The sequence below is a fragment of the Lygodium microphyllum genome, chromosome 27, assembly GCF_053477565.2.
Source record: "Lygodium microphyllum isolate KBCC chromosome 27, Lygodium_microphyllum_v1.1.10, whole genome shotgun sequence".
Taxonomy (NCBI): domain Eukaryota; kingdom Viridiplantae; phylum Streptophyta; class Polypodiopsida; order Schizaeales; family Lygodiaceae; genus Lygodium; species Lygodium microphyllum.
This window is the reverse complement of record NC_141161.1, coordinates 10,593,616-10,615,966: the sequence shown is the minus strand read 5'-3', so window position 1 is coordinate 10,615,966 and position 22,351 is coordinate 10,593,616. Positions and strand designations below refer to the sequence as shown.

The 22,351-nt window shown below is 45.4% G+C and overlaps 1 protein-coding gene across 8 annotated transcripts in view; it reads right to left on the bottom strand.

The window, feature by feature from the left end:
- LOC148012052 (uncharacterized) overlaps positions 1 to 22,351 on the bottom strand; it is a 116,145-nt gene that overhangs the window by 37,534 nt on the left and 56,260 nt on the right. The window lies entirely within an intron of this gene.

The following is a 22,351-nucleotide window of genomic DNA, read 5'->3' as shown; positions in this document are numbered from 1 at the left end:
TCAATGAAAATGGCCTTCTATTTATAATTGAAGGGCTACAAACCAAAGTGCTACAACAACTGGCTCAAATTCCCTGTGAAAGCACTCAAATGCTCCAATGTTGGCTTAGACTCATCCAACTCCACGTTTACAAGCTTGTGCATGAGATGCACTTGATTTACTGGAGTTCTATTTTCATCAGTGTCCATCAACCTTTTCCATATAGCATAAGTTGTATCAAGATGCTTAATGTCTGTAAGTATATAATCAGATACAGCCATTTTAATGTATGCAATGGCCTTCTTGTTGAGTCTAGCCCAATCCTCATCTGCCATAGCTGCAGACTTGACTTCCAAAAGAGCATCATCACAATCCTTGAGCAACAAAATGCCTTACATCATGTCCTTTCACAAGTCGAAACCAATGCCATCAAACCTCTTGATTTCAAGAAGGGATTTAGTGTCACTATTGCTTGAAGCATTTGCAGCCATTTTTCAGCAATGTACTCAAAGATCAATACTGCAATTTATGACAGCAAACAATGAGCTGAATATTCAGCTAATATCACCCCAAATTTTCAGTCAATGAGAGCAAGGTTCACTCCAAGTACATGTACAGCAGTAGAACGGATGACTTTCAGCAGTATAACTGAAGTTTCAGCATATACTCAAATCATACATCACTGTCAGGTGACTCCCACTTCAGTAGTATCACCAAAAGTGCATATGCAACAATCCTAGATCTGCAAGTGATCACTAAGACTGCTGCAACATGACTATTCAGCAATACATCAACTCAATGGGAGCTGCCCAACATATGTACTGCATACATATGTGACCAAGTACTTCTGATACACAAAAGAAAACAAGATTCTCCGCAATTTCTTCAAAATCTCAAGTGTGGGAGATAAATCTCACTGCTTACAACACCAAGATTGCATCAGCAATGTTCCCAATGTACATTTCAGACATCATCTTTGCAAAACTCTCAAACTTCAGCAAAAAACCCAAATTTTTATTGACCAATCTGCACCGATTGCATTAATACATGAACCCTAGAGCATAAAATGGGCAAATTTAGCAACATTTTCCAAAATCTTGCAAAAGCCCCAAAATTCTCAATTCAAAATGTGCACCAATGTCAACAAATTTGACTTAGCTAAGCAAAATTTCACTAATATAACAAAATCCCCAAAATTTTCGGAGCCAGTGTGCACAATTTCTGCCATTTTCTGGTCAGATTATCCTGTTAGCCTGCTCTATTTCATTCTTAGTCTGTCATCTCCTAGTTGTGAGCTCTTGTCAGAGTCTGGCAGGAGACAGAGGAGCTCTGTCAGTTTATGTGTTGCTGATTTTTTGTGTGCATTCCCTTCTCGGGTGGTAGTCAGCCTTTATTGGCTGCTTTTTGTGCCAATCGGCCAGCTTTTGGGCCAGTCGGCCAGTTTTAGGGCTGGCGGCCAGTTTTAGGGCTGGGGGACTATTTATAGCAGTCCCCCCCCCATCAGTCCTTCATTCTGTCCTTCAGATTCAGCGCACTCTCTCTCCTCTCCCACTCCGGCATCGGTTCTGCCCTTGTTTCCAGCCTGATCTGGTGCCCTCACTGACGCTCCGGGCTGCGTGCAGGGACTGACCAGTCCATTTCAGAGTATTCAGCATCCGTTTCAGTCAGTGCAGATCTTCTTCCTTTATTCTCTGCTTTCTCTCTGTCTCTCCTCCGTGTTCGTGTTTCTTCTTCCGTTGCGCACTCTCACATGGTATCATCGCCTAACCGAGAGCACGAAGGTCTTCATCGATTGGAGAGACACCACACCACTCTTCCGCTGCTGCCGCCTTCATCTCCAACAGCCAAGGCGGCCCTTCCAGGAGATCACCATCCTTGCGTTTGCTGCAGGCACCCCCTCCACAGGCTGCCACGTCAGCAACCACCTCTTCCTGCTTGTGTTTTCAGTCAGGGTGGCCACTCCTACAGCTGGGCGACACTTCTCCAGCCTGCGCCTTGCTGTTCTGGCTGTCGTTCCATCTCCAAGCAGCTCTTTTCCTGCTGGCGACCTATTCCCAGGCTGTGTTTTGGTGCTGGCGGCTTCTGTCTTGGTGATATTCATCAGACCAGCTTGCGTTTTGCAGCTCCAGGTGTCACTAGGCCTCCCCAGCCTGCGTTTTGGTGATTGGTGACCATACTGCTGGTCATTCTTCGGCATCGGCAAAGTTCTCTTTGGTGTTTGGTGTTTTGCAGATTGGAAGATGTCTTACCAGTTTTCAGGCTTTGACGACTCAGAGGATGAGCTCCTCTCTCATCATTCCTCTGAGCGGAGACGGGATTATCAGCCGTTTCGACGACGGGAGGAGACTCCTCGCACTCGTCCCTCTTCAGTCCATGCATCTCAGAGGGCTCCATCTACCGTGAAGGTTCCATCCATGAAGACTACTTCCGATGTCCGGATGCCTTCCTTGATTCCCTCTATACAGGTGCCTATTCTCCCTTCCTTTCCGAAGGAAGATAAGTTGGATGGTTCCAACTACTCCCTCTAGTCGTGCAAGGTGGAGTGCATACTCAATACATTCGACCTATGGGAGCTTGTTTCTTCGCCCATCGATCGTCCCCCACTGGATTCGTCAGATGGAGCCTCTATGGACCGTGCAGCCTTGTGGGATAGGCTCAACTCTCGAGCCCGTTCCTTTCTTTTTATGAGTCTTCATGACTCGATTCTTGTACATGTTCACAGGTTAAAGACCGCGGCGAAAGTGTGGAAGACGCTTGCGTCTTTGTATCAGCATAAGACGTTTGCCCACAAGATTTCTTTGGAGAAGAAGTTGCGGATTCTCAGTCTTGATGATTCTTCTTCTATGAAGGAGCACATCACGAAGATGGAGGGCATGTGAGGCGAGCTAGCCTCTCTTGGTTGTGTGATATCGTCCGAGGATATGGCGATGATTCTCTTGACTCAGCTGCCATCACCCCGATATGATGTCTTCTACACCAGCCTCATCACCTCGAGGACCCGCGAGAAACTCCTATGGGAGGAACTTTCCCCGCTTGTCTTGGAGCATGACGAGCGACTCAGAGAGGTGGGAGCTAGTGGCTCCACCAAGGCTTTTACTGCAGGTACAGGTGGCGGCAAGAAGAAGAAGCAGCAGAAGGAGAAGGCCAAGGACAAGAAGGAGGAGGCCAAGAAGGATGCGAAGGAGAAGAAGCCCAAGTGCCCACACTGTGGGAAGGGCACTCATCCCGAGGAGAAGTGTTGGCAAAAGTACCCCCATTTGAAGCCCAAGGAGAAGGACTCGAAGGCGGCCCCAGCCACGACAGAGTCTGCATTTGTGCATGTCTTTGTTGAGGAGGATACAGCCCTAGCTTCTACCACTCAGGAGAAGCCTTGGCTTGTGGACAGCGGAGCATCTTCTCATATGACCTTTAGACAGGATTGGCTTCAGGATCTTCGTTCCAACGGGGGCACCGTCACCATTGGTGACAATTCTACAGTTCCTGTTCGAGGCGTGGGGACGCTACCTATGTTTTCTGACGGGAGGTCTTCTTCCGCCAAAGTTCGTTATGTACTTGATTTGGGCTTTAACCTATTGTCTGTGCATGGTCTTACTTAGCTAGGTACCCGAGTCATTTTTACACAAGATGCAGTCACAGTGGAGGATGCTTTTACAGGTGATGCTCTTTGGATAGGTCCACAGGAGGGTGGGCTTTATACGCTCACTGCCTTGGCTGCAAGGGCTTCCCACGAGCTTGGGCTGCTTTGGCATGCTCGTTATGGTCATTTGAACCTTGATTCTATTCGGCAGGCTTCTCGAAGGAAGATGGTGGAGGGACTTTCAGATTTCCCTCCTCTTCACACTTTGTGCCCTAGCTACTTAAGGGGCAAGCAGCATCGGCAGCCTCTCCCACAGGTTGCTTCTAGCAGGGCTACTTCTCCGCTTGAGTTGGTTCACACCGAACTTTGCAGACCTATGGGCACAGCCTCCCTTGGGAAGGCCAAGTATTTGATGCTGATTGTGGACGACTTCAGTCATTATGTGTGGCCTTATTTTTTGGAGTACAAAAGCGAGGCGTACTCCCGTTTCTGCGAGTGGACGGTGTTTGTGGAGACACAAACAACTTCCAAAGTTCGTGGTGTCCGAGCTGATCACGGTGGCGAGTTTACTTCTCACCTTTTCTCTTAGTTTTGCAGAGATCACGGCATTCGGGTGGAGTATTCCCATCTGAACACACCATCTGAGAATGGTGTGGTGGAGCGTGCGAATCGGACCATGGTGGAGATGGCCCGATCTATGCTGGAGCATAGGAGTCTTCCTTATTTCCTTTGCGGTGAGGCGGTGGCTACAGCGGTGCATATTCACAACCGCTCTCCGACTTCGGCATTACAGGACATGACTCCTTTTGAGGCTTTCTTAAGGAGAAAGCCTTCCGTGTCCCACTTTCGCATCTTTGGATGTGATGCTTTTGTCCATGTGGACAAGAAGAAGAGGACGACGAAGCTCAACTCTACGTCGCGCCAGCATATCTTCGTGGGCTATAGCACGACCACGAAGGGATATCGGCTCTACGACCCAACGACACGGAAGATTGAGATGAGCAGGGATGTGATCTTTGATGAGGCTTCGGCCTCCAATGATCCGACTGATGGTTCTATTATAGGTGCTTCTTCGACATCGACGGACCCCCCCCCCCCCACCTTCTCTCCCTTCTCTCCCTTCCAAGATACCTCTTAGCACCCCTCCTTCATCGACTCCTCCCCCTCCCATTCCTCCTACTTCGGCTTCCCCTCCCCCTTTGGCGGATGTGACTCCTTCTTTGAGTTCTTCCACCCCTTCAATCTCCCCTCAGGAGTCTTCTAGGGATCCACCGCCATCCAATGGGCAGCCTTCTTCAGATAAGGAGGATCTACCTTCCCTTGGTGAGGGGGAGTCCCTCTCAAAGACAGGTGCTTTACAGGTTTCGAAGACTACTCGGTCTCCCTCGCAGCAGGAGGAGTCTCTTAGGATTCCTTTGTGGTATCGCCGGCTTATATAAGATTCAAGTGTTACTCACTTTCCTGCTTCTTCTACAGGTCCACGCAAATCCGCCCGCTTACAGGCCCAGCGGGATAGTTCACTGTGTGTGAACTATGCTCTTATGTCTCAGATTCTTCAGGATTCCAAGCCTTCCACAGTGAAGGAGGCTCTTGCACACCATATTTGGCTCGAGCGGAACCATACTTGGGAGCTTGTACCACGTCCCAAGAAACGGAAGGTGATAGGTGTGAAATGGGTCTTTAAGACCAAGTATCTTGCAGATGGCTCCTTGGACAAGCATAAAGCTAGGCTTGTTGCCAAGGGTTTTGCACAGAGAGCAGGTTTGGACTACTTTGAGACTTTTGCTCCTACAGCTCGGATGTCTACCATTCGAGTTATTCTGGCTCTTGCAGCTTACCACCGTTGGCCTGTTTATCAGATGGACGTCAAGTCAGCCTTTCTAAATGGCGTCCTAGAGGAGGAGATCTATGTTTCACAGCCTCCTGGTTTTCTTATGCAAGGGAAGGAGGATCATGTCTACCGGTTGCGGAATGCCCTTTATGGCCTGAAGCCGGCTCCTCGTGCTTGGTACCAACGGATTGACCGCTTCTTTCTACAGAGTGGTTTTCAGCACTCCGATCATGAACCCAACCTCTACTTTAGGGTTGTGGGTTCTCTTTGTGCTTTGCTTATCTTGTATGTAGATGATCTTATTATTACAGGGAGCGACACTCAGCAGGTGGTGCATACTCAATCTACTCTACCACAGGAGTTTGATATGACGGATCTAGGGATCCTTCACTTCTTTCTAGGACTGGAGATCTATCAGATGGCACAGGGTATCTTTATCTTGCAGCACAGGTACATCTCCGAGCTTCTTTCGGAGTTTGGTGTGGCTGAGAGTCGGCCTATTTCATGCCCCATGGACCCTGAGTCCAAGATTTTGGCAGATGGAGTCCCCTTACAGATGCCACTCGTTACCGATGTTGTTGGCTCTCTTATCTGGCTTATTCACACTAGGCCGGATATCTCTTTTGTGGTGGCTTTGTTGTCTTCTTTTATGAAGACTCCTACACAGGATCACTGGAGGGCAGCCTTGCGTGTTCTTCGGTATTTTCAGGGGACTCGATCCTACGGGATCATGTATGGAGATGGGATTACTCTTTCCGGCTGGAGTGATTCTGATTGGGCAGGTGATGTGGGTTCGAGACAATCCACTACAGGTTATGCTTTCACCCTTGGATCCGGTGCTGTCTCCTGGAGCAGCAAGAAGCAGCCTACTGTGGCACTTTCTTCTGCAGAGGCTGAGTATCGGGCCTTATGTTCGACCGCTATGGAGGCAGTTTGGCTCCGTCGCTTGATGGCGGAGATTGGCTTTTCCCAGACAGGACCTACGGAGCTGTGCGTGGACAACCAGAGTGCCCTTGCTCTGGCCAAGAACCTGGTGTTTCATGCTCGCACGAAGCACATTGAGGCTCAGTATCACTATGTTCGAGAGCGGATCGTGGATTTGGAGCTGGCGGTGGCATATTGTCCCACGGCAGACAATGCGGCTGATCTCTTCACGAAGCCTTTGCCTCAGGCTTCTTTGCTTCATCACATGCGGTTGTTAGGTCTTCAGACCCTCCCAGGATCTGAGAGGGGGTGTTCGCCTGCTCTATTTCATTCTCAGTCTGTCATCTCCTGGTTGTGAGCTCCTGTCAGAGTCTGGCAGGAGACAGAGGAGCTCTGTCAGTTTATGTGTTATTGATTTTTTGTGTGCATTCCCTTCTCGGGTGGCAGTCAGCCTTTATTGGCTGCTTTTTGTGCCAGTCGGCTAGTTTAGGGCCAGTCGGCCAGCTTTTGGGCCAGTTTGGCCAGTTTTAGGGCTGGGCGACCTAACACACTTGTCGACTACTACCCGTCCCATGACCTGGCACACTCTTGGGAAGCGCGAACACTATTACAAACACTCTGATATCAGTTTGTTGAGCATGAGTGCTATGGAGTGCAAGACTAGAATGAGAAGGGATAGAGCTGAGAGCTAAGAGAATCGAATGTGAGTGTACCAATGTGTTGCACGGTACACAAAGAATAAAAATGTACTTATATGTTAGGGTACAATTAAAGGGTGTGTTCACACCCATAAGTTTTATACACACGGGATGAATGGGAGTTTACACCCAAAGGGGCTTTACACCCAACACAATAAAGGTAAACATGCTTAGGATGTATCACAAGCATAGCACACTCGAGTTGAAGAAGCCTTCTTCAATTGGTTTTGCTTACATGAGGTTACTACTCAAGCGCCTTTATGAGGTGCGGTTTGCAGACAGCGGTGTTCATTCTATGGAATCCAAGGAATGAGCATGAGATAGAGGAGGCCAAAGCTATGCAGCTCTCATGCCTTAGTGCCATTGTCATTGTCGTGACTCCCTTTTATAGGGTGTTACATATTAGTGATTGCGAGGGGTCCACCATGGGCCTTCTCATTCACTTCTTTAGAGCGACATTGATGGAGGCACGTACTTGCATGGCGATCGGAGAGACATGATGTGCACATGTTTTAGAGAGCAAAGAGGAGATGGGTATGGATGCATAAGCCTATCCATGGTTTTGCAACATTTGTACATCCAACCTACAAGTCCCTAGCGATCATGGACCATAGAGAGCTCCGTTTGGACAACCTTGCTTATTTGACACGTGTGGTCCCTGTGGATGACCACAATGCAGGAGGAACTAGGATGCTATGCAAATCAGAGAGGGCATGTGACTTTTGCTTCTTCCACTTATTGGAGGAGGGAGTTGCTTGTGAACCCTTTATTTTAGTGGCAAAACTTTGGATATGCTCTAGAGACCCTTCAACCCATTGGCCCTTAGAGTCCTTGCTCAAGATTGTTATTCGGGTACACGTCAGAGAAACTGAGGTATTAGCATACGACAATTAGAGCGGCCAGTCTATTGCCACACAAACTTATGCATGATGAGGATTATGATGAGTACGGGTAGTCCAAACCAAGTAAACACTAAAGCATAAAATTTAAAATTTTTTGCTTTAAACTTTAAAGCTTATATTTTAAATTTTAGACTTTAGCATTTATAATCTAAGATCTTATGTACATTGTGTAGGTGAATGTTGATACATTCAAGTTTGTGAAAGAAAAGAGAGTGCACAGTGATCACAGCTCAAGCTCAGCTGAGAGTACACTTGACAACGAGAAGAGTGTATGAGAATGATAGCACAATACCCAATGCAATAATCAAAGAGTGTAAGATGCAAACACAAAGTACAACCCTTAAACATTAGGGTTGTTAGAGTGTGTTCACACCCGAAAGGTGTAAAACACGATAAGTGCCCAAACTGTGTAACACAACAACATAAAATAAAAGATGACAAATCTAGGAAAAAAAACCTTTTGTAAGCAGAGTAAAAAGTGTCCCAATGTCCTACCGAGAATCACCAACCCTCTTACGTGAGCGTAGACGTGACTCAAACCCAGCAAACCCCCTAGAGTGAAGAGTAATCAATATACAAGGGTCATCAACCAAAGGATATGAAATTCAAAGCATTGCGGAATACTTCAAATTTGTCACGAGGAAGAGCTTTGGTGAAGATTTCTACCACATTACTAGCCATAGGACAGTAGACAAGGCTGATATCACCTTCATATAGCCTCTCTCTGACAAAGTGATAATGCATCTCGATGTATTTTGAGCGTGCATGAAATACTATCAGTGAAAAAAGGAGCAGGCTCTGTGATAGATACATCCAAATCAACCAACAAGCATCAAAGCCATACGCATTTAACTGTGGTAGTGAAAGCTGCCTTGTATTCAACTTCATATAACGATGTGAAAACAGTGGATTGTGGAGTGATGTGAATCATAATCACCATCCCAATCAGAATCACTATAAGTATATAAGTGCAATGGTCCCCCCTTGCGTGTTTGGATCCCACAATTGCAAAACCAATGGGCTACTGTACATACACTTCTTGAAGTTCCCTATGTAAAAATGCAATCTTTATATCAAGTTGGTGCACAATCCATCCATAATGGATAGCCAAAGCAACCATAGACCTAATGATAGTCATGTGGGATGTAGGAGCAAATGTCTCCCCATAGTCAATGACTCCTTATATTTATCAATGGATCCATCTACATTCTTTTTCAGCTTATAGACCCACTTTGTACCAATGGCTTTCTTCCCAACAAGCAAAGACTCTAAATCCCATGTTTGATTCTTTATGATAGAATCAAACTCAGCTTGTATTGCTACCATCCAATGCACAATGTTATGTATCCTCAAAACATTCAAGCTCCTCATCATCAAGTGTATCTGCTACCATAACAAACTCCATGATATGTGCACCATCATGCATACGAGCTTGCCTTCTAGTACAACCAACAATAGGAGCATCCAAATGACTATCTTTCATAATCTGCAAATACCATCTAGGCATTTGTCTAGCCTTCTGACTATGTACAACCTCTTGTTGAATTTCAAATTCACCACCTTGCTGAATATTCAGATCAGCCATGGGCTGATTTTCTACATTACCCAATGGAGCAATTGGCTGAACATTAAGTTCACTTGCTGAAGCTCCAGCTGTATCACCAAAAGAAATGGGCAGCAACCCTTCAAATACATCATTGGCAGCCTGATACATATCAAAACTAGCAAGGGATAATTCTGATTTTTCATCAAAAACCACATCCTTACTGACAACTACCTTCTTAGAGACAGGACCATATAATCTATATCCTTTGCTCTCACTACTGTACCCCACAAAAATTCATTTAACAGCCTTGTTATCCAATTTCTTTCTAAGTACCTTGGAAATGTGTGCATATGCAAGACATCCAAAAGTACGAAAATGTCCAACATAAGGTTTCCGGCTATTCCAAGCCTCAAAAGGCATGACAGAATGTCATGCCTTGGTGGGGCACCCGTTCAAAACATAGCAAGCATACATAACTGCTTCCATCCAAAAACTATGTGGCAAGCTGTTTGCTTTAAGCGTACATCTGGCCATCTCCATGGGTGACCAATTCTTCCTCTTTGCAACCCCATTCTGCTGTGGAGTATAAGCAGTAGTATACTGATGGACCATGCCTTTCAGCTTCAAAAAAGAATTCAGCTTACAAAACATGTATTTCCGCCCTCGGTCTGAAGGGAGAGTCTTAACCCTGTAGCTATATTGATTTTCAGCAAGTGCTAGAAAAGCAAAAAATGCATCATACACTTCTGATTTTTTCACTGAAGAGTAGACCCAACAAACGCAAGTCATCAATGAAAGTGACAAAATAATAATAGCCACCCAATGACTTTGTCTGCATATGGCCACATACATCCGAGTGCACAATCTGTAATCTAGCAATTGCTCTACAAGCAACATCGTGAGGAAATGAAAAATGATGCATTTTTCCAAAATGCACCCCTCGCATATATGCTCAATAGGTCTCTCCAAGAGAGATACACCATCAAGCATTTGTGTACATTGCATAAGCATCAAGCTACTATAGTTTACGTGCCCTATGCCAACATGCCATAACTCTGCCTGTGGCATAGCAGGAGTGAGAGTAGACGCTAGATAGACCCATTGATCAACTGAATAAGCATCTAACTCGTATAATCCATGACATAAAGTGCCAACCAAAACCAAAGTCATGTGTTCCTTACCTCTAACCATACATCTGTCATCATCCACGGTGACTTGCAAACCACACTTTGCCAAAGAAGAAATAGACAACAAGTTCTTTATGCATGGCACAAATAAGACATCCTCCAAACGGAGAATACAGCCATCGATGGTTGTCAACACAATCTTCCCAATGCCTCTAATAGGGTATGATGCATTGTTGGCACACTATACAAACTTGCCAACGAGGAGTGCAATAACGAAAGAAAATAAATCCCTGCGGTACGTGATATGCCTAGATGTACCACCGTCAAAAAACCATGTGCTCACATCTTCAGTAGAGCTAAATACTCTATCAGCCCAAGAAGATGTCATAATTACATGTGTAAAAACAATAGTCTGGGCTGCAACAAAAGACACAGACTCAATAATAGTAGGAGGTGCATCAGAAACACAAATCCCAAACTCCTCCTTCTTGGCTATATGCACTTTCTACATTCTGTGTAGTGTCTCAACTTCTTGCAATAGTAGTACTTGCTCTTCTTGGCTTGTGTGCCCCTTGTTTCTTGCTACTTTGTGAAGCACCTAATGCCCCAAAGCTCTGCAGAGCATTTTTAGCTTGGCCGCCCTTGCCCTTTTGCCTTGCCATAGATGCATGCTCAAAGGCTATAATATCCACACCACTGTACTTTCTTGTCTGCTCTTCCTCTAAGAGCAAACTAACTAACTGAAGAAAAGTGGCTGTGGGGAAATCCTCATGGTGAGGTTCAAGGCTGTATCAAAAGGTCAAATATAAGGGCGGCAATGAATTCAAAGTAGTAGATATCAACTGTGCATCTGAGTAATACTCATCTACATTCATAAGCTGCTCACGCAAGTCTTGAATTTCATTTAGATGATCCTGCATACAATCACCCTCATCCATCTTCACTGTCTCAAGCTATTTCTTCAAGAAAGAGCTACGTGTCTCATTCTTTCCAGCAAACATCCGCTCTAAAATCAGCCATACTTCTCGTGAAGAAGCTGCAAACTAAATATATGGGATGATGGACCACTGAACTGACAATGCAATCAGCGATAAAGCATGAGTATCCTGTGTGTCCCATCCCTTTTGTGCTGCTGATCTCTGGGGAAGTGGTTGAGCCAAAGCGGGCTGAATTGCCCTTTGTCCACGTCCTCCTGGAGGAGGTGTAGCCGGAGCCACAACTCCAGGCCTAACTTCTTCACCACTGACATAACCCCAAAGATTCTTTGCAATCAACACATTTTTCATCATAAAAGACCATAGAGAACAGTTGTTGCCATCCAATCTATCCTCCTTGGACACATATGTGAATATATCACCTCCCTGATTTGCCATGGTAAATGTCACTGATCAAGGCGCAAAAGAGCGATACTTCAAGCTGGACCAACCTGCAAATCTCAGATTTTCCAGAAATTATAGCAAGCACTTTGCTGCAACTAGCAAATTTAATCACACTTTGTCAAAAATTGTCTGAAGTACAAGCTATCCAAGGCGCAAACAGTGCTCACCAGCACTGAAAATGCAAAAGCCCCAAAATTTCTTGTCCCAAAATGTGCAAAATTGGTCTATTGCAAACTGTTACTAATGTACATTGCCAATCTCTGAGCTGACAAAAAAAAAAACCCAATTTTCTAACCTGAAATGCCCAAAACCTTTGCGAGAAATGTGTCCCAAACACTTGCAAGAGTAGAGAGATGCTGCTCGGGCACAAACCCTTTCCAGTAAATGAAATTTAAATTAAGAATTGATAAATATTTTTCTTCTACCCCCGATTCTAAGCTCTAGAAATTCGGTGGTGGCGAAGCGGTGGTGGCTGATGAACTGGAGGCGGTCTCCCAGGGCAGGCACTAAGATGGCCTATAGTTGCAATCATCATAGTTAGTCATTTTTCATTTTCATTATTCTCGAGTCGAGACAACATGGTTAGATGTACTCATTTATTTGTAACATAGACCATTTTGGCTTTCTATAGACGTAAATGCATCTTTCTCTTTTTTTCCGTAATCTCTCTCTCTCTCTCTCTCTCTCTCTCTCTCTCTCTCTCTCTCTCTCTCTCATGAAGATAATTGAATTAAGTAGTAAATATTTACATTAGACAATCAGGTCAGCATTCTCTCTGTGTATCTCTTACTTTCTGTTACATCAGACCATCAAGTCATCCGAGAAACTCTCTCTCTCTCTCTCTCTCTCTCTCTCTCTCTCTCTCTCTCTCTCTCTCTCTCTCTCTCTCTCTCTCTCTCTCTCTCTCTCTCTCTCTTAGAACAACCTATTACATGAACAGTACTATCAGATCACAGAGGAGTAGTTGGAGTGGAGCGAACAATCGCCATCCAAGGAGCAGCGATATCCGGAAGAACCAGGTCCGCTGACATCATAGAGGAGATTTTCCATAAGACTATTCCTCGCACACGGGCCACATGCCCATGGATGCCCGATGCTGAATCAAAAATAAAGGCATTGCGTGTACGCCATATATGCCACAGGGCTGTCCATCTAAGGAAATGAAATAGGCAGGAATAATCTATACTTAAAGAGGGCATAGAGGATATATCTCCCATAATCCACGAACGAACTGATAGGCAGCGCTGAGTCACCGAAAAACAGACACTGGAAATGAAATTCCAGATCTGTCGCGCAACAGGGCAGGAGACAAAGAGGTGAAGCAATGTCTCATCACACGTAGTGCAGAAAACACAACGCCCAGCAAAGATCTTTCGCGTGCGGAGCACTTTGCCCGTTGGAAGCCCCCCAATGAGCAACCGTCACATGAACACTTTTCCCTGATACGTGACCTTAGACTTACAAAGTTGGATAAATCTTTCCCGCCATTTCTTATTACTGTCCTTATGATGCCATAATCTATTCACTATCCCCATGACCCATCTCTTGGCTTCCACCATCTGATGATATATCTGATTAGCTAACCTTTTCCCAAAATCATCAAGAAGCACAAACATCCAGTCATGCCAAGGATCCAATGGTTATAATACAGGCAAAGGAAAAAACCTCTAAAGACTGTCCTGTATAGACGACCAAATGTCCCTATATCCACAAGGCACCCGAAAGTACTGACAAATACACCTAAAGGAATAAAGACGGGCCTGCCCAAGAATAACACCATCACTGACTGTCTTCAACCCCAACCTAGCCATCCGATTGAACTTGTCACGCTGCAAATCTTTTTGTGGCCAATCCAATAACCTTGAGCAAGCCAGTATTCCTCCTTGTAGCGAATTTTCATCATTACGAATATACAAGGGATGCCAAAGTGCAAAACGAAGTATCTCCTGCCAGGAAGCTATCAAATGAGAAAGAAGAAAAGACTGGGAGACCTTTAAAGGCCTCACAGAATTAAGCACATGCCACCAGGAAGCATGAATAACCGTGCTACCATGAGAGATGCCAGTCTTTTCTATGAAGAATTAAGCAATGTCTGACCAAGGATGACACTCAGTACATAGACTCTGCAACAAGGAAAGCCTCAAAGCGGCCATATGCAAATTGACATCCAACAAAGATGCTCCCCCTATCCTTTTCGGAGTGGTCACATGTTGCCAAGAGATCCATGCCTATCCCAAATGATTGCCTTTCTTTTTCCAGAGCATAAATCTGATAGGCTGAACCAAATCCAAAATGGACTTCTTTGTCAAAGGAAGTAGTGGCAAAAAGAATGAAACCAGAATGGGTGAATCTAATAGAGGCTGATATTTCTGAAGATGAAGTGGAAGAGGTGTTGTCTCACTTGCCTAGAAGGAAAAGTCCAACTTGGGATGGCCTTCCTAATGAGCTGTTTTCAGCCCATGTGAAACAGCTTAAGGACCCATTAACATGCTTGTGTCAGTAGGTGTGGAACTCTAGTATGATGCCTATGGATTGGAAGAAAGTTGTCATCAGATTGTTGCCCAAGGTTCCCTCTCCGACCTCTTAAAAAACAATAGAGACCCATTTCTGTTATGGGATCGTTATATAAAATCTTCTCTAAAATTATTGCCAACAGATTGCAAAAAGTTTTTCCGCTCCTCATTCATCCACGGCAATACGGTTTTATTAAAGGTCGGAATATTATGCACAACATTTTGAATGTTCAGCTCGGAATTGACTATGCCAAAGCTTCTAGCCAACAAGTTGTTATGCTTCATCTGGATATTGAGAAGGCTTTTGATCATGTCAGCTGGTCTTTCTTGCGGCAATTAATGTCTACAATGGGTTTTGGGCCCCGTATGATTTCTCTAGTTGATACTATCAGTCAGGGTGTTGTGGTCCATATTGCTCTTAATGGAGGGATTACTGAGGAAATTGCCTTATCCCGGTCCCTTCGGCAAGGCTGTTCTCTTAGCCCTTTGCTATTTGCTTTGGTTACTCACGCCATGCTCTCATTACTAGATAAGTTGGCAGCTCAAGGTGAGATAGTTGGCTTATTTCTTCTTGGCAGTGACCAGCTTGTGGGTCAATCTTTGGCGGATGATTCTTTTATGTTCCTTAAGGCGGATGGTATTAATGTTAATTGGGCAATGGTGGCCTCGAATCTTTTTGCTTTGGCATCGGGTCTTCACATTAATACTCAGAAATCTATCCTTCTCTCCTGTACGGAGAATGATCTGCACACCTTGGGCTCGAAAGGAATTACGATCACAAGCGGCAATATAATCAGACACTTGGGATACCCTATTGGTGTGGAGGTTGCTCCCCGAGCCTTGCTGGATTCGATGGCCTCCCGAATTCATGACAGGTTCATGTACTGGAAATTCCAGAGTTGGCCACTACATGTTCACAAATATATGTTCGAGCCAAGAGAACATCGGAAAGAATCTCTTGCGAACCCAACAAGACCCTATAAAAGTCAACAGTCATCTGAATAGTGTAGGTAGGATCAGTCACCATATCACCCTGACCATCTTTTAAGCGCAAAATATTTTCCCGAGCATATTTCTAAGGCAGACGAGCAAAAAATTGATGAGCTTGACAGTTGTTGTCATGTAAAGCTTCAGCTCTGCCCAACAGTTTATATTTTGCATATTCCTCTTCCTGAAGATATTGGACCCTGCCTTTCAACCATTCAATACATGTGAGCAAGTCATTGTTAGAGTTCCCAGTCTGACACAAAGACAAGGAATGAGCTAACAAGGATTGAGCATGCTGCAATTCAGCTCGAAACAAGGAAGCATGCTGAATACCATATTGTCGGGATAACACTCGCACATTATCCCTAAAAACCGCCCATGCTTCCATCCCTGTAGAGAGGACCCTGGAGCTAAAAGAGGCTATCAGTTGTTGAACACCTTCCAAAAACTGGTTGTGTTGCAAAAAAGATTGATTAAACCAAAGAGACAAGGGGGCAAGGGGGCAAGGAGAGCCTAAAATGCATGAACAGGTATGTGGCTCATTTCCAAGACCAAAGGGTAATGATTTGACAAAACATGTTGTTTTTCCATGCACATATCGATGATTGCAGGAAGAAAAGAGTCACTTTGACAGATGTATATCCTATCCAGTCGAGCCCAAGTGTTTGGATCCTGACCAGAACGATAAGTGTATCCAGCTTGTGATGGATACATCCAGGACCACATGTCCTGTTTCAAAGATGACGTTGCAAGAGCGTCCCAAGCCTGTCGCTCAAGACCATCCGTAACCGAATGCGGAGAGGTCCACTGCTCTATAGAAACACATGCATTAAAGTCCCCCATAACAAAGCCTGGACGAGCCATGGCAAGGCAGTGCAGGTCTTCCCAAAGCTGACAACGTTCCCTTACATTAGAAGGAGCATACACGCCTACCATCCACAAAATCTCACCCTCATAAATTATTTCAAGAATCAAAAATCGGTCACGTGGGTCTTGAGAGACCAACGATGGTTGTAGGGAGGATTGGACAGCCAACATAACTCCCGATCTGTGCGGAGGACGACCACTAAAGAAAACTGTATAATCCTTACATACATATGAAGATCCAGCCAAAGCATGCTATTTATGCTCCACAGCACAGAAAACATCCCATTTTCCAGCTAGCACCACTTTCCACAACCGATACTGTTTTCTGCCCAAAGAAATGCCTTTCACAATCCACAAAGCAATTTTCATGATGAATCACAATTGAAAAGAAATACTGAACTGCCGCTTTTCCTTTCCCTTTTACATCAATAGCTTTGGCAGCCTAGAAGCTCTCCATTTCACCTCGAATAACATCAACAAGATCTGCCTTCTGCAAACCGGCAATGGAAGCACGAGAAGGGAAGTGTTGGTGCTGGGAGCGGAAACCATCCCAAGGAGGCACAAGCCTCCCATGCGCATCGAATCGCAAGGCAAAATCAAAAGGCCTTTATCTTCTACTGCCGAAGTACGCGAAGATTGGGGTTTCAAATAAAACCCCTTTCCTCTACGTTGAAAGGTTTGAGTAATAGGGGGGGGCGGAAGATGGGCAGGAATGGGGCGAGAATCCTATCTTACATTACGATGAACCACAGTAACCCAAGAATCCTCTTGAAGAGGCAAATTCCACCCATCCGCAAGCAAAGCACGCTCCCCACCACCGTGGGAAACGACCTTCTGGCCATCATCACGGCCATGTTGGAAAAGCTCCTCATGATCAGCCTTGAGCTTTTGAAACATCTCCAGAGGGAGATGGTCTTGCATTTCCATATCTGGGTCCATGGGGCATTGCCCTACCTCCATATTTTTGTTGCATTCCGAAATGAAATGGCCTAACTGGCCACATCGGAAACAGTGTCCTGCAAAAGTACCCCATTTCAGCTCATACACCAATGTTTGTAACCCTGGAACCTCAAAGTGAATCTTCATCGGGCGGGGTTTCCCTGTATTCCAAAGCATACATGTCCTATTCCGATTGCGGGAAGCCAGCCGAGGTTTTACCAAAACCTCCCCAATGGATCTCAAAACCAGAGGGAGGAGTCTCCAGAGATGGGCAAGGAAATCCACCACCTCGACCCAAATAGGACATGCTTGTCTCAGCACCTCTTGAAACTCAGCCATGGGTCTCCAAGGGACCACATGAACTAATTGCCCATCCATAAACAAAGGAATACGTTGCATAATAAGAGCCCGTACTTCTGCAAAACGAAAAAGAACCTCAAAGAACCCCTTCGGGCCATCATATCTCTCTTCCACTAGGGGGACCTGCATATGCCCCGAAACATCTTCGGAACACTGTTCAAAACTGGCAAGCATAGACTATAGCCAAGTACGGATTCGGGTGATCAAAGGAGTCCTTCCAGTGAAATAAAATATGGCTTCCCTCTCATGGAAAGCAACTATCTGTTGTAAAACCAGGTCAGTTCCCATGATTGCAACTACTTGTTCCCCATCCGGTAGTGCATTAGCTTTATCCTCATTACAATGGACATAATCTGACATAAGATGATTGGCAGTGGCAAGCATAAATTGTAAAGAACCATCGAGCTATGAACACGAAACATGAACCTTTGGCCGGGACGAATTCGAGCCCAAGACCGGTTCTTCAACCGACATCCTACGGCGTTCCCCTATCTCTTCGCTTTCCTGCAACGACCCGAGTTCATCAGCCGAGGAATCACCATCCGAATCGACAAAGTCTTTGTCATTCCCTTGCCCAATCTGCTGATCGAGAAAGGCCATATCGATGCCATTGGATTCCTGCAGATTCACCATTACAGAAGTAGATGGTGATCACAAGACGTGTCACTGTACACTAACAGGCTGTGTCCCACCAGATCTGGGCTGAGAGTGACTTCTGCAGGCCCTGTGTGGAAACACTCTACGCACGAATAGTAAGTGCAAAAGGAGTTCTCTCTCCTTCAGTCGTTCACGCAGACACCACAGGAAGAAGGGATGCCAAATCTGTAGGTTAAGCAGAAGAGTGTATGTACAAGGAGTGCAGGAGCAAGTCGATTAACATGGCTTTTAACAGGGCGGGTAGGCGTGACCCACTGCGTATCAAAAAAGGGGGGACCAAGAAGACGCAGGTGACACTTCTTAGACAGCAACGTTGCTGATCTGAGGCACAAGCTTGTGGAGACACAGAAGATGCAGAGCTGCAGGACGAATAGGGTTTACCCGTTTAACGACAGGAAGAAGACGATGGCGCTGGGGCAGATCTGATTAATCCTGATGAAGCAGCAGCGCGAACGGTGCACAGGACAGGACGTCGCCAGATCTCTCTCTCTCTCTCTCTCTCTCTCTCTCTCTCTCTCGCCTATATACCACCTTGTACCTACTCAATTAGTTTATCATAACAATAGATGGTAGCTAACTGAGACTTGGAAAGTTTCCCAAACATTTTATTGTTAGCCAGTCATTTCCTGGACAGTGCAGACATCAGTGCCACGTCAGCAGGTGCCACATCAGCACTTGCAGTCGAACAGGTTGCTGCAGTCGGACAGTATTTACTGCAGTCCGCTGCATTTAATGCAGCCGACCTGCTGCAATTATGTCCTATTTTTCAGCTATTTATAGCCGGTTTTGTGGCACACTTCAGCATTCATTATTCAGATTCTGATCTTGAGATCTGTTGGCTGAGACAGACTGTGCTCGGGCTGACGGAGATCGAGGTCATCAAGTCGGAGACATACGCAGATATTTCCTCTGCCCCTTGTGTATTTCTGCACTCTTATACAGCATACTACACTGCAGATTTTCTGCGTTTACACTCTCTCTCTCTCTCTCTCTCTCTCTCTCTCTCTCTCTCTCTCTCTCTGTGTTCACTCTCTCTCAGTCTTTGTCCTACGCTTCCGCATCACTGCACTCTGACATTTATATGTAACGTTTTGGTCTCATAGGCCACTTTGGCCTTTCGTAGACGTTAATATAACTTTCTTTCTTTCTTTCTTTCTAGCTAGCATGAGCTAGCTAACATACACAGCCATCACATATATAATGGGCTCAAAGTTTGAGCATATTGCCCCCCTACGAATACTCACCTCCCAGCTCACCTCCATCCACTCGATTACTCTCCAGAACTTCCTACACTCCACATACACTAGTAGTCCCCCCTCAGGACCTAGGAGCATGCCTCAAAATAGGTGGTATGATGATGAGTGCAAAGAGATATACAAACACCTCTCGATCTCGAGAGGGCTAGGGTCTATGAGAGAGAGAGACGCCTGCAAGAAGATGTAGATCTTAACTCATTGTAAATGACAAAGACACAGTATTGGGATTTGTACCATTTGTTTGTGAGCAAAGATGTAGCCACAACATGGCACTGATTGCAAGAGCCACCCCACCCCACACCCATCAATGACCCAAAGATGTGGCCCTCCTATCCAAAGGGGCTATATAATGTGCCGCACCAGCCATTGATTCCTCACCCACCAATGCCTTGCCCCACCACATACACCTTCTTCACTCATGATATGGTAAGGAGAGCAATAGAGCCCCTGCAACATGGATGATCCATGGATCACAAAGGTATCTTGATCTTCCACACATCAGCCCTAGTGAGGGGGGGATCAATCTTCACCCTAGAAGCTGGAAATCCAAAGGTTGTGAACTCATATATCTACCTAGGGGGCACTTTCACTACATCCACTGAGAGATTCACAATGGCATAGGCAGCCAGAGTCCAACTCATAGCCTCACATGGAGGTGGCTATGTGACATGCTGGTCACACCAGCCATGACGTATGCTGCACCTATTTGGACCCGTCTTGGCTACATACCTACCGACACATATCAAGAGACCACAGATAATCATGCTCTGATGGATGATCTGCAACAAACCATCAGTACCACATTAGATTATTAGAGTCAAGTTTGCACCACCCTCCATGATGATGGAGGCCCGTTTTCAAACTATCAACTTCATACACAAAGTACGTGACATGCACCCAAATAGGCCACCTAGGAGAGCCTTTGAGGCCTCTAGGTAGCTAGCTAACACAAGATAGGAGACTTCATGGTATGCACAGGTCGAGCGGTGGCTTACACAATATGGGATCAACATGGACCATCTTCCCCTTTTTCAATAGGACCCTAACTCCCCCTCCATACACCTCTCTCACACAGAGAGGAAATTGGTCATGCGGTAGGACCTTTACCGATTGTACATATAGCATACATAGATTTCACCCAAGCGGACCTTTCCCCCAAAGATGTCACACTACAAAGACCACTTCATGAAGACTACAACAAATGGCTTCATTGAGAGATGTGGATACCTAGATATATACATGCCACATGAGAGGCGAGTAGCCATTGGCCAGATCAAGGTATCTTCTCACCAACTTGAGATTGAGACTAGGAAGAACAGCCCACATTCACCGAGCTGAGCGGATTTGCAAGCTATGCCAGGAGGTGGAGAGCGAGGACTACACAAAGAGGGGAACATCAATCATAACTCACCGATTTCTTCCAAATAGTGACCACACACATAGCACCCACACAAAGAGGGGTGACAATCCAAAGAGCCGAGGAGATCAGAGTAGCACGCCGCCCACAGATACACGGGTACCAAACAGAGATGCTACATTAGAGGGAGATGAGGGAGATCTGCCACCAACATGAGCAACAACTGACAAAGTTGAGGGCCAAGTCCAAATGCTACACTCATACTATTTCATTTGGGATGTATGACATACTTTATCCACCAATCCTGACTAGGTGGAACTAGATATAGAGATATCATTCAGGCACACATCTAGACATGTACTACCTCATCCTCCTCTGTATCCCTATATGAGCACTATTTTGTTTTGTACATCACCTTAGCTTCTTTTCACAATATATCACTGACCATCTTTTAGCATGTCACACTTTGATATCTAGTGACAACCAGCATTGTGCATGGTTTTGTCTCATAGACCGGATTTGGCCTCAAAAGACATCTCTCTCTCTCTCTCTCTCTCTCTTTTTTTCGTAAAAGGTAATTGTATTGATTACGAAAAAAGTACAAGATTACTTGATTACAAGAGACATGACGACAAGCTAAGCCATCATGTGAAGAGGTTCTAAGTACTACAAGTTACAACGTCATGGCAACGACGCAGAGGAAATTGCCATATGCCAGGGACGTGAGTCCTCCCTAGAGAGCAAATCAGAATGCTGGAGAAGATCTAACTGCCAATACAAGAGGCCCTTAAGCCTCGCAATATGCCGCTGAACATTATAGGCGGAGTCAAAAAGAAAAGCATTCCGAATGGTCCAGTTATGCCAACAGCCCCAAGGCTGAGCTCAAGACAGGAGATGCCCTAGAATCCTACCAAATACTTCAGCTCCAAGCACTCCTGTTCCTTAGCTCTCAGGACCATAGTTGCCTCCCCGTAAGACCTACGGACAGAAGACTTGGAGATGACCGCAAGCTGCTCTAGTACCAGATCAAGAGTTTCTATTGCAAGCATGTACAGCACAGGCACAGCAACTAAGGGCAAACAAGGAAGCTGGAGGCAAGAGGGCCACTGGGAACTGTTCAGCAAAGATTCCTTCTATTACATGTAAATCATTGACCAAACGGGTACAGTCTAAGCTCAGATCTTGATGCATCTTCCATATGCTTTCAGGTTAAGCACATACCTCACCTGGTATAGCATCTATCTCCACTTGGTATTATAACCATAGATATGCACTGTGCAGCTAAGCATCTCCTCAATCTAAGTAGCTGCTGGAAACATTGTCCCATGACCATGACATCACAAATTCTGCCAAAAGGGGTCCTATCAAAAACTACATGTGAACTATTAGCACTGTTGTAATTGGGTATCATGTTGCTGTGTCATGCATCCCACTCGTACATGAACTAAGAAA